The sequence below is a fragment of the Pelophylax lessonae genome (assembly GCF_965119305.1).
Source record: "Pelophylax lessonae genome assembly, chromosome: 5".
NCBI classification, from domain to species: Eukaryota; Metazoa; Chordata; class Amphibia; order Anura; family Ranidae; genus Pelophylax; species Pelophylax lessonae.
In genome coordinates, this window is record NC_138772.1 from 179,477,516 (window position 1) to 179,495,328 (window position 17,813).

The window sequence follows — 17,813 nt, forward strand, 5'->3', positions numbered from 1 at the left end:
ATATCCTACAGAATGACCTGGACAAAATAACAGAGTGGGCAACGACATGGCAAATGAGGTTTAATGTGGAGAAGTGTTAGGTTTTGCACTTGGGGACTAAAAACATAAAAGCACAATACACTTTAGGGGGGGGGGGACCTTTGGGGGAATCAAAAATGGAGAAAGATCTGGGAGTCTTGGTAGAGGATAGACTGGGCAATAGCATGCAATGTCAAGCGGCAGCTTCCAAAGCCGGCAGAATATTAGCATGCATAAAGAAAGGGATGTATTCCAGAGATAAAACTATAATCCTACCACTTTATAAAACTCTGGTCCGACCGCATCTGGAGTATTCTGTCCAGTTCTGGTCACCAGTCCTCAGGAGGGATGTGTTGGAGCTGGAGAGAGTCCAGAGAAGGGCAACTAAACTAATTAGGGGATTGGAGGACCTTAATTATGAAGAGCGTCTGCAATCACTTGATTTATTCTCCCTGGAGAAGAGATGCCTGAGAGGGGACATAATAGCAATTTATAAATATCTCAATGGGGATCTCAGCATAGAAAAAAAGCTATTCATGATTGCATGAGGACTCGAGGGCATACAATGCGATTAGAGGAGAAGCGTTTTTGCCTTTAAAGCAACGTGAGGGGTTCTTTACTGTAAGGGCTACACAACTGTGGAATTCTCTACCACAAGAGGTGGTTTCTGCGGGAAGTATGGTGGCTTTCAAAAGACTCTTAGACATACATCTCAAGAAAAACATTCAGGGGTATGAGAGATGATTACAGCCACACACACCTACACAGGTTGAACTGGATGGACTATTGCCTTTATTCAACCTCACCTACTATGTAACTATGTAACTTAGACTGTGAGAGGGAAAAGAAGCACCCAATCAGGGTTCTGTTACATTGCACAGGCACTGTCAGTCTAACAAATGAATCATTCTTACGAGGAGGGGGAATTCAAGATGACATAATCAATGTGTGGCAGTTAATTAAAGCACAAGTCTTACTTCCATTTTCCTAAAGCAGAACTACACCGCATTTGAGTGCCACAAACCAAAAACGACTTAATTAATTTTTAACGTTCAAATCAAACTCACTCATCCATTCATGTCTCCATGCTTTAATTTGCTGAGAAATCACTTTGGAAAAGAACCCTAGCATTTCTGGCAGTGGCCATCTTCAGTAAGGGCAGATGATTTATATAGCATTGACTTCCTGGAATCCATCTGTCCTGAGAAAACCCCTCCAGAAGACTCCAGGGATGTGTGACATAATTTGCTTAGGCCTAGAAACCAGAAAGTAACTGAAAGAGGTTGTAAACTTATACAACTTTTTTTTTTTTGCAACCTGTAAGAGAAACACATAATGAGCTAGTATGCATCGCATACTAGCTCATTATGAAATACTTACCTTAGAACGAGCCCCTGCCATGCCGCCCGCTTACCTGTATGACGGGCGACATGTCCAGTCGCCTGTCTTCCGGGATCGCGGCATCCGGCCATCTGATTGGCTGGAGCCACAGTGACGTCAGTCACGGCACGGGGCTCTGAAGAAACGGCACCAGCGGCCGTTCCTTCAGAGCGCATGAGCCAGTGACGTCACTGGCTGCATGTAAGGTAAATATCTCCTAAACGGTGTATGTTTAGGAGATATTTACAGTACCTATAGGTAAGCCTTATTATAGGCTTACCTATAGGTAAAAGTGTCAGAGGAGGGTTTACTTCCTCTTTAAGAAATGTAAATAAAAAGTGTAAAATAACCATTTATGATATACTTCCCTATCTATTTACTAATGCTAAGAGCATAAGGATTAAAAATAGTCAAAGTTGATTAAGAGAGTTAAGTTCCGCTTTAATGTGTTGTGTTGGCACAGGGGGCAAAGTACATCTGGTACTTCATCCCATCTTCCTAAATTCTGTCTATAGCTAGCTGTGAGGTCAGATAGGTCATGACTTCTCCCTTTACCGCCATCCAAAAACTCAGCAAGCAAGGAGACGGCTGCTTTGAGAAACGCCACTTTTCTCCAGCTTTAAGCACATGCCTGCATGCCAGGAACATTTTAGCGGACAAGTCCCCTGCATTTCTTGTGAGACACTGGTCTCAGGTAAGTGCTTGGAGATGGAGAAAACTGTCAAAGCTGATGTCCCCTTACTAGCTGTGTAGTTGAGATGACGGAGGAGGAAGGAGGGGTGCCCTGTCAAACCTAACAGCTAGCCTTAGACAGCACATAGGAAAATGGAACAAACTACTACATGCACTTCGTGCCCTGGCGAACAGACCACACTACATAACAGGAGTAAAGTCACGTCAGGAAGTGCACTGCGTGTCAAGGAGGCATTCAACACAAAAATTACATTTTGCTTAGGCACAATTACTATTTATAGATTATTTCTTTATGATAGCAAATTGTTACTTTTTGAGTACAGGTCCACTTTAAAGGACTTTTGTGGCAGAGTCTTCCATTTGAACATTGAAAATAGGATATGGGTTTCCTACAACTGCAGGCTTTCTGTATTTTAGGAAAGACTGTTTCTCTTGTTCTTGCTGCTTTTTAATTCAGACATTTGCACATTTCCATGCTCTGCAAATTAAAGCACATGCAAATTATCCTGGGCACAGCAGACAGCAAACGTTTTTTCTTTTTTTTAGCTAATTAAAAAGCAAACTTTGTTCCTAGCCATTTTTCCAGATTGCGGTTTCCTTAGAAACAATTTCTTTGTAACCGGTGGCTTGACAAGTTAGATTTCAAGCAGTAATAATCATTGTTACTATAGAAACATGGCTTTGCTCTGAAGCACGGAGACGGTTTTGTAGAATTCACCAGTAATAAATACCAAGTGACCTACCCATACCTATAATCACAGACAAATCTTATTTTAAAGACGTGCAGTATGTGACTACATATCTCATCTGGATACAAGCCAAACGACTACCAGCAGTTCAAAACCCTGTAACCTTTACATTGATGTCCAATGACCTGATGCCTGGTAAAACAGGCAACAAGATCTAGCTACGAAAACAGGCAAATAATGGAATTATTCAATAATTCTCAATTTTATAGCTAAATTAGTAACATTAAATATGCCACCCCTGGAGTGCTCTCATAATTTAGAGTTCATGTGCAAGCACTGAACCTAACACTAACATAAATGGCCACATGTATCAATTTGTCAGAGAGCAGAACCTTCTCAGAATCAGGGTGGTCCACAACCATTAAGCAGATTTTCTCGTTACAATCTAAGTATGGAGGAAGGAATAAATTAATGTAATTAGTTATTATGGGAAACACACTGTTGGGGACCATTCTTCAAGACACATCGATAAATGAGTAGATACATATTCACCAGCAAACCAAGGATCTTGCAAAAGCAGTCCAAAAAACTTTATTCAAGATAAGATCACATCAGAAAAATATAGTGCAACGTTTCGGGAGCCGCACAGGACCCCTTCGTCAGGCAATATGAACTATACATCGATAAATGAGACACATTACATTGGTAAAAGAAAAGGAGTCCATTCATAGGGTTCGGTAACATGTCTGCTTTTTATTAACTACCTATTAACATCAACGAATCTCATCTGCGCCACATTATATAACGTGAAAAAGTGTAAGTGGACAGAACAGCCTTAGGGTACAACCTAAAGGGTCCTGCATGACAATCCAAACAGGTCCTACATTCAGTTACAATATGAAACACAAGACTCATAAATAAAGAACTTTAGTTTTCACTGGACGAAATCCTTCTTTGTGTCTCACATGTTAACCCTCCAAGACACTGCAGCCTACAGTGGGAGGGTTTCAGCAACATAGTTAACCTCCTCCCACTGCATATAAACGGCCGGGTGGGAGCTCCGTTGTTCTGAGTGGATGCTCCCATACGTCCCTCAGAACGAGTGCCTGCTCATAGGGATCACTGATCCAGACAGACCTCTATCCCTCAGTACCTGGCTTTCAATAGCTAAGCCATTAAAACCAGCTACTCTAAAACAGGATGGTACATCAGCCCTTGAGACAGCTGGTCTTCTCTGAGAGGAAGCCCCCAAGGGACATTTATGGCCACAAGAATGATTAGAAGATCCTCGCCCTTGATTCCGCACAGGAATTGCGGAAGAAGCCTGAACTTAGAATTATACTGGCCTTACTGTGGCCCTTGACGCCTGCGGCGTCTGCAAAGGGAACCCGTGATCTCGCCACAAACTTCGGTATCCTCCTGTGGAGCTGAACCTGATAAATGAGCTGCATGTAGGACTGTGCAAACAGAACTGTCTTGAAGGTGGATATCACCAGACTCAGAACCTGTATGCAAAATGGGAGAGAGAACTATCTGTGTGACAGCAGCCGGTGAATCACAGTCTGTGGTTCCTGAAGTTGGCCAGAGGAAGGACCACCTTAGTCAGAATAAGATTCAGACCTATGTAATTCAATTCCCTATACAGAGATAGGGGTGACCTTAGGTAGTTTGGACATCACCTGAACCTTTGCAACCTTATCTGCGGGTCCGGAGAAGCTAGCTCTAGGCTTACCAGACCAAGGATGCTTGGAACCTCCCAGGGAAGATTTGAAAGATCTGGTTCCCTTATTCTCCTTCCCAGAAGCACAAAGTAATTGTTTACATTTGACAATATAGTGTATGTGTGAAGGATAAACCAGTCTGAAAGCTATATGCTCATCTGACCTTTTTAGTAATATAGTGTATGTGAAAATTATGAGTTTAGAAAAATCATTGTTTTCTTTTTAAATAATTATTTTTTTGACAAAGGCATTTGAAGTAAAATAATTTACATAACATTTTTTTTTGGCAAATACTTTCTTTTTAAAGTATGTGTAGCCATTGGGTTTCAATTCTCTATCATGTTTTTTTAGAATGGGTGCACACCTTTTGAATCCAAGATAGAAAAGGACCTGGGGGTCCTAGTTGACAACAGGCTTAGCAATGGCATGCAATGCCAAGGTGCTGCAAGTAAACCCAACAGAATACTGGCATGTATAAAAAAAAGGTGATTCACTCTGGAGATAAAACGATTATTCTCCCACTCTACAAGACTCTGGTCCGGCCACATCTGGAGTATGCTGTCCAGTTCTTGGAAACCGGTCCTCAGGAAGGATGTGCTGGAACTGGAGAGAATCCAGAGAAGGGCAACAAAGATAATTAGGGGAATGGAGGACATCAGCTATGAGGAAAGACTACAAGCATTGAACTTATTCTCTCTGGAGAAGAGACGCTTGAGAGAGATAGGATATCAATGTACAAATACCGAACTGGTGACCCGAGCATAGAGAACAAACTTTTCAGAGAAAGGGAATTCAATAAGACACGGGGCCACTCACTAAAACTAGAAGATCAGCGGTTTAACCTTAAAGTACGTAGGGGGTTCTTTACTGTCAGAGCGATAAGGATGTGGAATTCTCTTCCACAAGCAGTGGTATCAGCAGGGAGCATCGATAGTTTCAAAAAACTATTCGATGGGCACCTTAAAGAACACAACATACAGGGGCATACAATGAATGGTTAACACACACACACACTTGAACTGGATGGATTGGTGTTTTTTTTACAACATCACTAACTATGTAACTTTTGCTGTGCATTAACATGTATTGCGTTAGGGAAGCCCATTTTTTTTGGGCTGCCCAAAACAACTAAAAAGGGGCATGTGTGTTTTTTGAATGCGGGGCAACACAACACACAGTAATGGATTACCATGGGTTGTAAAGCAGTGCAACACACTTCAATTAGCAAGGTGTTCTAGAGCGTAATTAAGAATTAATGGCACTAGAGCACCCCACGATCAACATGCACATTTGCACACATTACTGCAGCGTAAAGGTGTGAACCGGGCCTTACAATCTGCAGGTAGCTGGGAAGATTTCCCTTCTCTTACGGTCTTCAAGACACAACCGAAAATTAGAAAAAATTTAGTTTTCACTGGAGCAGATTTGCCCTAACATCTGGCTCTGGTATCACCTTTTAAATTTTGAATTTCCCCTAAATTTTTTGCCATAGTGACAAAGCACAATAGGACAAATACAAGGGTATTACCTCCCCAACAAGCAAAAAAAAAAACCCAGACAAAGCGTCTCATCCTTCCTGACAAAGACCAACTCCTTTTGTTTTATATAAACTTTATCACTAAACCTGAGCTCAGGATGTAAAAATGGTATATTTCAAAACCAATCAGTAATGAGTTCAAATCAGATTTTCCATAGCACTATTTTAGTACAACACTTTAACCTATATTACAATATGTCCAGCTCAAATGGGCTTTGGCAGCATTAGAAATTCAGGCTGGCATTAGGAAATTGTACTTCGCTTTAAAAGGTTTATTTTAGTATCCCTCTTGAGAGCCGTGTTCTCTTTAATGAACAAATATACGATCCTCGCTCTGGATAAAACCTTAGGAAGAACATCTATACTGTATAAATGAGTGTTTTTGGACTGTGAAATATTTGTCTATATTAGGCTTTTTATTGCATTCAGGCTCGGTTCACATTTATGCGAGTGCGGGAAGGCTGCGAATTCGCAGCCTGTTCCCGCATCGCACACGCACCCCCGGCAGTTCACACTGCCATATGCGATACGCTGGGGGTGTCAATGTAATCTTAACGACACCCCCAGTTTGATCACATATCGCAGTGCGATCGTGCAGTTCGCACAGGAGCGGATCGCACAAGTGTGAACCGCTGTGCGATCCGATCCTGATGCGGCTGCAAAAATGCCTCCTGTGCGTCTTTGCTCCGGGTGCGATGCGAATTTAGCAATACAAACTGTATGGCTAAACTCGCACCGCACAGCTGATCGCATGTAATGTTACATGCGAACCCGGCACTCGCAGAAGTGTGAACCGGGGCTCACTGTACGATGCAACTGTGGCAGACTGGGTGAAAAGTGGTACAGAACTGCGCTGTGGCTGGAAACGAGCAATAATGCATGCCCACACACTGGGAGGCTATACTGCATTATAGAAAACCGAAAACCCATGGAACCATGGAACCCACAACAGTAAAATCAGTCTGTATATGCAGTAAAGCACGCTTATTATACTCACTGTGGGACCTGAGGGGTTAATCCCCTGCACTGTGTATAAAGGCTGTGTGATCCTGCCTCTCTAATCCTCCTCTTCTTTAACGGACTCCAACCCGTCTCATGGTAGTACAGAGCATTAGGAGTCAGGCTGCACATGCTCAGTTTGGTGTGTACTGCTAAAGAGTTTTTCTTTTTTCTTAGGAGGGTGCATGTGGTCAGCACAGGGCCAATCAGCACTGTCCAGGCAGAGGATCAGGGGAGAATGAAAACTCCTCCTAAAAGTTTTACTAGGGACTGATAGAAATCACATGACTGCTATATACTGCTAATGAGAAAATATATTTAGCAGTTTAAATTTACTAAAATAACTGCATTTCCATGTTCTGTGTACGGTGGGAGACCAGATATAGTGAATGCAGGGTCCTGGGTTTAGTAACACTTTAAGTAAACCTGCAGCATGGAGATGATGATGGCAGGTATGTCCGACTACCATTGCTGGGGAGCCATCAGGGGACACTGTCACTGTACTTTGAATGTGCAGGCGAGAGCAACTACAGGCCACAAGATACTATTGTGATCCCAGTAAAAACTGCAACAGTGCCAAAATCCAAAAATCTAGTCATTTCATTTCATTCTGATTCTAGAATTCTTTGTAGCCAGATTTGAGAGCACATCTTAGGGGGGATATGGAGATTGACTTCTTGATGGATGGGCTGTGTAACCGTCTCTATCATTCTCTTCCAATATCCCAAATTACATTAACCTTCTAGGTTTAAATTGATAAGTGGTAGTGAGAAACCATTTGGTCCTTAGTTATATTTGCTATGGGAAAACCAGCTAGATGCTGGCTTGGGAATGCATCTCTATCAAATAAAGTGTTATTAAACCTCCATCAATAAAAACTGTTAGTACGTGCTGTACATATTAACTCAGTCACTATGTGATTTGTTTTCTGTATTCTGCCCAAAAACCTGGTTGATCCTGCTGTTTTCTATCTCCCCCTTTAGTCCATGACCCCACTGCAGTTCGGGATTTTGAAGCTGTGGTGGTAGCTTCGCACATGCTCAGTTTTCACTGCGTTTCTATGCTGATCCTATCTGAGCAGCCCATGTGACTATAGAGTCACACATGTGGGTGCATAAATGACAGCCCACTCCCTCCTCCTTCATGCCCATTAATCAACTAAACACAATAGAGGTGGTATAATATATCTTGATGGTGGCTTCACCTCCCTGCTATTCTAAGAAACAGACTGGAGGGGCATGGCACAGCCTGTGACTGGCAGAAATCCACACATACCATATTATTGCCATATTATATATATATATATATTATTTCAAATTTATGTTTAAATGACAATTTAAAATAGTTTTATTGATATTTTTACTCTGTATCCCAATGGCGTTTTTTTTTTTTTTTTTAACATGTTACCAGCAGCAGAGGACTAGAAGCTCCTCCTGCCACTGTTTCCTTGCAGAAAGGCTGGGAAAGAGCTGGGTCATGTTACAGCTGTATATTGTTTAGGAAAAAAGTACTTAGAATTTTTTTTTTATTAAAATAATTACAGTGCCATCATCCACATACAGAAATAGAAAGGATAATGTAAATTAAACAGTACTTTAAGAAAAAGGGGTTCTCACAAATCATCAACAACTTTTGAAAGAACTGAATGAAAAGCAGAAGAACGGAGTCGGTATTCTGCCATGTGTATTCACATCAAATCTTTATTTTAAATTTTCAATAGAGTGTACCTTTAATGAAGTCTATGTAATAATCAAATATATATAAGGAGCATAGCTAATGCTACTTGTAATTAGTACAAACATATGGGATATGCGTGACAAGGTATTTTCAAATTTACAATTTTGGCCTGTAAGAGCCAAACCTATTCCAGTCAGGCAACTGAATCATGCCTCTGCAGTTCCTGTATTCAGTCTTTACATGGTGTCTAAAGTTGATATACTTCCTTGTAAATCACCAAAACAGTGTCCAAGAAGGACTAGTAGAATTTCAGGCCCGAGGATAGGAAGCTACACTAAATATACAGCAATCTGCCTTCATGAGCTGGAAAACAATACTAATGTTTCTACCATGCTATGTCCTCACATTACTGCTGTAGGCACAAAATAATTCCATCATGGGAAACAGCTGATAGATAAAAGATTTTTACTCAGTGACATTATCAACTTCCTATTCAGGTAAATAAAAACAAACTGTGTAGCTTTGAAAAAAGGTAAAAAAATGACCCTGCTATAGTAGTATATGGAGCACAGCCCCTTATGCAAAATGCACTCCAGACCTCTGTACCCTGTGCAATACGCATTCTAGAGCCCTGCACCATGTAGGAAATGTACTCCTGAGCCTTACAGCTGTGTGACATGCACTCCTGACCTCTGTACCCTGTGCAATATGCATCCTAGAGCATTGCATCATGTAGGACATGTACTCCTGAGCCTTACAGCCTGTGTGACATGCACTCCTGACCTCTGTACCCTGTGCAATATGCATTCTAGAGCCCTGCACCATGTAGGACATGTACTCCTGAGCCAGCCTTACAGCTGTGTGACATGCACTCCTGACCTCTGTACCCTGTGCAATATGCATTCTAGAGCCCTGCACCATGTAGGACATGTACTCCTGAGCCAGCCTTACAGCTGTGTGACATGCACTCCTGACCTCTGTACCCTGTGCAATACGCATTCTAGAGCCCTGCACCATGTAGGACATGTACTCCTGAGCCTTACAGCTGTGTGACATGCACTCCTGACCTCTGTACCCTGTGCAATATGCATTCTAGAGCCCTGCACCATGTAGGACATGTACTCCTGAGCCTTACATCCTGTGTGACATGCACTCCTGAGCTCTGCACCCTGTGCAATATGCATTCTAGAGCCCTGCACCATGTAGGACATGTACTCCTGAGCCAGCCTTACAGCTGTGTGACATGCACTCCTGACCTCTGTACCCTGTGCAATACGCATTCTAGAGCCCTGCACCATGTAGGACATGTACTCCTGAGCCTTACAGCTGTGTGACATGCACTCCTGACCTCTGTACCCTGTGCAATACGCATTCTAGAGCCCTGCACCATGTAGGACATGTACTCCTGAGCCTTACAGCTGTGTGACATGCACTCCTGACCTCTGTACCCTGTGCAATACGCATTCTAGAGCCGGGCATCATGTAGGACATGTACTCCTGAGCCTTACAGCTGTGTGACATGCACTCCTGACCTCTGTACCCTGTGCAATATGCATTCTAGAGCCCTGCACCATGTAGGACATGTACTCCTGAGCCTTACATCCTGTGTGACATGCACTCCTGAGCTCTGCACCCTGTGCAATATGCATTCTAGAGCCCTGCACCATGTAGGACATGTACTCCTGAGCCTTACATCCTGTGTGACATGCACTCCTGAGCTCTGCACCCTGTGCCATATGCATTCTAGAGTCCTGCACCATGTAGGACATGTACTCCTGCACCTTAGAGCTGTGTGACATGCACTCCTGAGCTCTGCATCCTGTGCAATATATATATATATATATATATATATATATATATATATATATATATATATATATATATATATATGACAAAATCCTGCCCACTGCACCCTTTATTCTGCATCTTACTTTACATTCAATCTTCTGACCAAGGTGTTTATTGTCGTTGCTACCTACCTTCTTTAAGGTAGGCTAAAAAGCATATGTAACAGAAGAGATTCCTTCTTTCCAAAATAAGTATGTTGAGTGTTGCATGTGTCTGTTAGACCCTTGCTTGTGCCTCAGTAAAAAAAACATATAGGGGCTGATTTACTAAAAGGTAAATAGTCTGTGCACTTCAAGTGCAGTTGCTCTAGATCTGAGGGGAACGTGCAAGGAAAATAAATAATTGCTTTTTTGCTTGCACATGATTGGATGATAATCAATCAACCCCATTGAGTCGCTACAAGGACTGTAACGTGTGTACAGCAGAGTAGGTTTTATATAACCATGCCCCTTTTAGGACTCTCCTACTGGTAACACAATTTGGGCACACCAACCATTCAGCATGGGGCTTGTCAGTTTACTTTTCTACTCCAGTGGAAGTAGAGGGGTATGTACACAGGACTGTGCTGTGTGGCATGTAGAATCGTTACCCTAACCACTTGCCTACAGTGCACTTTCACCCACTTCCTGCCCAGGCCAATTTTCAGCTTTCAGCGCTGTCATCTTTTGGTGGTATTTAATCACCGCTGGGTTTTATATTTCTTACAAAAAAAAAAAAAAAAGACAGAAAATTTTGAAAAAAAAAAAAAAGTTTTTCTTTTTTTCGGAGAGTGAATTTTGAAAGTAAATAATTTTTCTCCTTCACTAATGTGCGCTGATGAGGCGACACTGATAGGCTGCACTGATGGGCACTGATGAGGTGGCACTTATGGGCACTGATGAGGTGGCACTGAGAGGCAGCACTGATGGACACTGATGGCCAGCACCATCAGTGCCCAAAATCAGTGCCCATAGTGTTGCCAGTCAGTGCCCATCAGTGCCTAGATGAGCAGGCACTAATGGGCACTGACTGGCAGCACTATGGGCACTGATTGTGGGCACTGATTGGCACATTATTTACATTTTGTGTAATCGGGGCACTGATGATCAGTGCCCTGATTATTTGTACTCGTCTCCCCTATGAGGAGGAGCCGCTGATCGGCTATCCTCGCCTCACACTCTGACAGTGTGAGGTGAGGAGAGAAGAATAATGGCACTTCCTCATTTACATGTGACCGGCTGTGATTGGACACAGCCGATCACATGGGTAAAGAGTCATGTCATTGATTCTTTACCGAGATCGGGGTCGCGCCGTGAGAGGCTGTTCTCGTGCGCTGTCATATGACGGCGTCCCAGAACAATAGCTACACCGCTCCGCTGTCATTTGACGGCGGGCGGGTAGCAAGTGGTTAAATGTATTTCATGTGTATATTAAGTGGTTTGCCTGGAGTTTGGCTTTAAAGTTTGTTCATTTAGCAAAACGTCTTTATTGATGGCCGTCTACCTGTCCTGGTGATAACTCACCATATTTCTTATCCTGGTGTCAAACGGATAGGAAATGATGGAAAAAGTCATCACTGGGGTCACAGACAAAACTAGAAAGCTGACAAAAAGTTTAACACTTCCTCATGTCAAAGAAGAAAAATGTTCTTGGCGTCTGGCCTTAAACTGAAAATTACAAAAAGTAATACAATCAGATTGCACAATTCCCATGCAATCTGATTTAAATTTAGTAACCACTATTTTGCACAAGGGACTAAACAAAGCATTCAGTTTGTATGCAGCCTGAAAAATGCTAGCACACATGCACAATACATCTGTTTGCATTAGCATAACTGCTTCCCAATATGGCAGAGTTAGGACTAAGTATAATATGTTTGTTATTTAAAAAAAAAAAAAAGAGAGAGAAACTTTACAATCAGTGTATCAAACCCTTTTTTGTATTGAATGTAGTAAAACATTGTGTGTTTTTCTGTTGTCTGATATTTCTTCATTTCCTGTCCAGGAGACACAAAAGGAAGTGGGGGAAAGTGAGGGAAATTGCCTCTTAGACTGCTGTCATCAGAACCGTTCTCCCCAATTGAAGATCACCCTTCCCCTCTTGTTCTGGTGATAATGATTATATTTTAGATCTCTCCACATACTGCCGTCACTTTCTGTCCCCGTAGTAATGGTTGGCTCAGTGCTGTCACATAATGAAAGAGTCCTGCATGGCTTCAAAACATTGATCGCATTCTGGTGATGCGATTTTATGATGCAGTAAAAGTAGATTTACTACAACAAATATGGTGCAATGTTGGCATATTCTTTTGATGTCAATGCCAGTTGTTGGTTGATTACAGCACAATGGCGGATTTAAGAATGGTGTGCAATAATATTATGAACATTTATGCCCCTTGATAAATGGGTGTTTCCGTTGGCATCTGAAGCTGAACAGGTAGCCGTGGAGCAGAGAAGAAATGCTAAAATAAAAATTGGGGGGCAGATTAAACATTTATGGGCATGGTGGCACCAGTTTGCATTATTGTATCTTTTACAGATTGTTCTTCTCACTATTAAAAACACCAAGCAATCTGCCGATCCCCGCTGAGCAGGCGGATGACAGGTCCGTCTCCGCTTACTTTGCAGAGACAGACCTGTCAGATCCCTGCTCTCCTCTATGGGAGATTGGACGAAAAAGGACTGCCTGTCCATTTTCATCCGATCCTATCCAATCCAATCCTTCAGATGGATGGAAAATAGGGTTTTCATCTGTCTGGATTTCACGGACAGGGTAAGGTCTGATAGCAACGGGTGTCAGCGGACATGTCATCGCTGACATCGGCCACTTCATAGAGGCGAACGGAGGATCCGATCAGGTCCGCCTGAAAAACTGACAGGTGGACCTGATCAGAAAGCCTGTGTGAAAGGGTCCTAAGTGCCGGTTCACACTGAAGCGACTCGACTTCGGGGGCGACCTGTGAAGGCGCGTGCACCGCGACTTTGGCACGACTTGCACGGACTTCATAAAATGAATGTCTATGCAAGTCGCTCCAGGTCGCCCCGAAGTAGTACAGGACCCTTTTTCTAAGTCGGAGCGACTTGTGACGCTCCTATTACAACGGTTCCTGTAGCAGTCAATGGACCGTGACGGTGCGTGACTTGTCAGGCTGACCAAGTCGCCTGACAAGTCGTACTAGTGTGAATGGAGACTAAGACATTTGTTTTAGAATAGGAAAACTATTGATCACACAAATTGCACGATCAAGCAATCATTAAAATAAAAGTGCACCTTTTGTAACATGTTACAAAGCATTGGCCCCCGCACTCACACTGCATCATCTATTCACAGTGTTCTGTGAATGGGAGAACTACAAGTCCTGACAGTCTTTGTGGCTGTCGGCTTGTAGTTCTCATTGAACTACCATGGTGCTATTCTTTTACCTGCAAAAGATGTGCATTTATTTTTTTTAAAGGTAAACTTATCATTTAACCACTTGCCGACCGCCGCACGACTATCTACGTCGGCGGTCAGCCCCTCACAGGCAAACTAACGTAGGGCTACGTTGCTTGCTCGTGAGGGTCTAGGGAGCGAGCGCGCGCCCCCGGAGGCGTGGTCACGGACCCCCCCGCGCGTGTGACCAGCGGACCCGATGTCCGCCGGCCACTCGGCGATCGGCGGGGGAGAGGGAGAAAGTCAGGCAGCTTGTGTAAACAAGCTGCCTGTCATTCTCCTCGCTGTAAAGACACTGATCACATGGATCTACTATGTAGATCCGTTGATCAGTGTCCTTACAGCTCAAGCCACAGCCAATCACAGTAGAAAGCACGCCCCTAGGGACACACACAGCCCCTCCCTCCCAAATAAAGTTAACCCCTTCACTACCAGTGTATTTTTACAGTAACAGTGCATATCTATAGCACTGATTACTGTAGAAATGTCACTGGTAACCCCAAAAGTGTCAAAAATGTCAGTCAAGGGTCCGATCTGTCCGCCGCAATGTCGCAGTACCGCAAAAAAAAAAAAAAATCACAGATCGCCGCCATTACGCGTTAAAAAAAAAAACAACAAAAATGACAAAAATCTTTCCCTTTGTTAGTAAACGCGATAACTTTTGCGCAAACCAATCAAAATACGCTTTTTGCAATTTTTTTTACCAAACATAGGTAGCATAAAACAAATTGGCCGAAAATGTTAAAAAATTTTTATTTTTACATTTTTTTGGGGGGGAATTTCATATAAAAAAAATGTGAAAAATATTGCTATTTTTGCAAAATTGACGCTCTTTTTTTGTTTATAGCGCGTGATCAAAAAATCGCACAGGTGATCAAATACCACCAAAAGAAAGCTCTGTTTGTGGGAAAAAAAGGACGCCAAATTCGTTTAGGTACAGGGTCGCACGACCGCGCAATTGTCCGTTAAGGTCACGCAGTGCCGAATCGCAAAATACCCCCTGGTAGGAATGGGTTTAAAATCTTCCGGGGCTTAAGTGGTTAACTCCAAGGAACTATGCCTGATCATTTTCTTCAGGTGATGATGATTTATTTTAAAAAAGGACGAAAGAGCTTATAGGCCACTTTCTATACATTCATTTGCAAAAAGAAAATGCAGAAAGCAGCAAATGCATAAAACTCATTCAATTACCTATTCAAAAGATGGGGGGTAATCACTACTACCTGCAAGACATGCACTGTGCATCGTCTGAGATAACTCATATGACAGGATGACTATCAACTGCCCATGAATGTGCAATTTTTTTTGCATGATTATCCAACCTAAGACGTACTATTGTACGTAATGCAGCTCTACTCTACACAGGAGCAACAATGTTCTTTAGAAGTAAGAGTTACAAGTCTTTTAAGTGGAGGCATAAACTGGAAAGAGTGGGTTAATGAAGAGAAAGCACCTGAACAAGTGCCAGAATACACACCCTTTCCTTTCTGGGTCTCCAGGCAGAAAATCGATTAAATGGTCAGTAATTACTTTTACCCAGAACTGCCTCTAGCAGTTAGTTTCCCAAGTACAGAATTACTAGATTAGTTTTAGAATACGATTAATTATTATTTAATACTGTACAGAACTTTAAACTATTCCTAGATCACGGCTAGTCTGAAAATTTGTTGATGACAAATATGCAATCACATTGTCTGCTGAGAGATGTCACATACCAGTGACAAGTTCAACAATGGGACTAAAAGCATACGGGACAAGACAAAATATGTGAAGTAAATGGAACTTAAACTGATAAAAGATAGAAATTTGTCTGGTTCAGCAGGGATTGAGCGAATTTCAATCCATCTATGAGCAGGCTGGTTGTACAGAAGTCAATCTCTCCATCGACTTCTGCATAAGCAGCCGGTCAGGTTTTCGCTCGATCTGAATCCAGCTATGGCCGGCACAACTGATCATTGTATTCTGACAACGGAAACCTCTCCCTACTGTCAGAATTCAATAGCTCCCCAGTGTTATTTGGGGAATCGAATCATGTATTTTTTTCTTTCAATCCGCTGGCCTGCGTTAATAGTACCAGTAAATACTGTCAGGGTCTATAAAAGCCAGTAAAAAGAAAAAAATAGATCACGTGCAATCAGCCAAAAGTTCCCCAAACTGTGCTGTAGGACTTGACTGTCAAAAGCCGTCAAAAGCTGTGTACTAACGATCAGATTATTATGCGATCAGGTCGTTTTATCGTACGATTATCTGAACGTGTGTACGAGGCATTAGGGATAAGCCTGATTACATACGAGACGAGTAGCTAGGCTCCATGTAGGTATCAAATGCATTGGTTATATATATATAATTTTTTTTTTTCCCGCCTCAATAAAATATCTGTTTTTTTTCTTTTGGTAACTATTTTGCCGGCTTATGATAATACTACCTGTACAGAAACAAAAAATAATATATATATATATAATTTTTCCCTGGTAGATATTTTTTATGTTTATGTGTAGTAACAATAGTATCATGATATTAACAAACCTAAAAGTTATAACAACTTGATAATAGCCCTATTAATATTGCAGGTGGAGAAACAAAATATTAATATATTACATATACAGGTACCTAAACATTGTATGCAGCATAATCATAAGGATACTGAAATAAAATTCATGATTTTGGAAAGGAAAAAAAAAAAAAAGACAGGAGGGGAGGAGATAGAATTTTAAGGCTGAGACAGAAGAAAATTTGGTGGAAATAAACAGTTAAATTCTTTATACCCTAATGGATTAAATAGAGATTATGATTATTTATTCTTGTGAATAGGATGATAAGAATTATGATTTTTGAATATTGCTTGGTAGTATGTAAATATATTTTCCTTTGGTTTATGAGGAGTTTAAGGAGAGATCTTGAGTAGATTGGGTAAACAGTTGGAAATTGGTAATTTTGTGATGAGTCTGCTATTGCCAACATTCACATGTGGGCTGGGTACTCTTGGCTTTGGGGTGCCCAATCTACACGTCTAATGAAAATAATACGAAACAATGATGTGGTTTTGATATAGAATATTAGTAATAAATGATTGCAGTTAGCTATGGGGGGTATTATGTGGAGGTGTGGAAATTTGGCAATCGTTTTGAGGTTGTGGGAAAATAATTGGCTAAAGTGGATTCGATTAGAAATTGTGATTAAGGAGATACACCTGTGTAGTGTGAGACTGGACTCACTGAGGGAATAGAGATAAAAGATTATACTGAGGATTGGTGCTACATATGCAGCTTGATGAAGGACATATGCATGTCCCAAACTGTGCAGTGGCATGTAAATATATGTTTACTTATATGCATGATCAGAAGTAAAGGATATTTGGAACTACAATTGGATTGCATCTTCGATTATTTGAGATATATATAATATATATATATAAATAAATAAAAAAAAGACTCATCTTAATTTTTTTTAACTGATAAATATTTTGCATGTTTGTTGTAACATTAGTTTCAGGATAATAACAACCATAAGCCCCTGTTCACATAGAGGCGACCTGTGAGGCGACCTGGTCGCCTCACAGGTCGCCTTCCATAGGGAAGCTGCGGACCCGTTCTAATAGGAGCGACACAAGTCGCTCCGACTTAGAAAAAGGGTCCGGAGCTTCTTTGGAGCGACCAGGAGGCAACCGCCATAGACTTCAATGTTATGAAGTCCGTGGCGGCCGCTCCGAGGTCGCGGCGCGCTGCTCGCACCGAGACCTCGGAGGTCGCCACCCGAAGTCGGATCGCCCCTATGCGAACGTGGCTTAAAAGTTATAACAACTTGATAATAGCCCCATTTATTAATATTGCTTGTGGAGAA

General features: G+C 41.9%; 1 protein-coding gene across 13 annotated transcripts in view; it reads right to left on the reverse strand.

Annotated features, from left to right (window-relative positions):
• The window catches only part of TRAK1 (trafficking kinesin protein 1), a 326,839-nt gene that overhangs the window by 78,453 nt on the left and 230,573 nt on the right, over nucleotides 1–17,813 (reverse strand). The gene's annotated exons all lie outside the window — the stretch shown is intronic.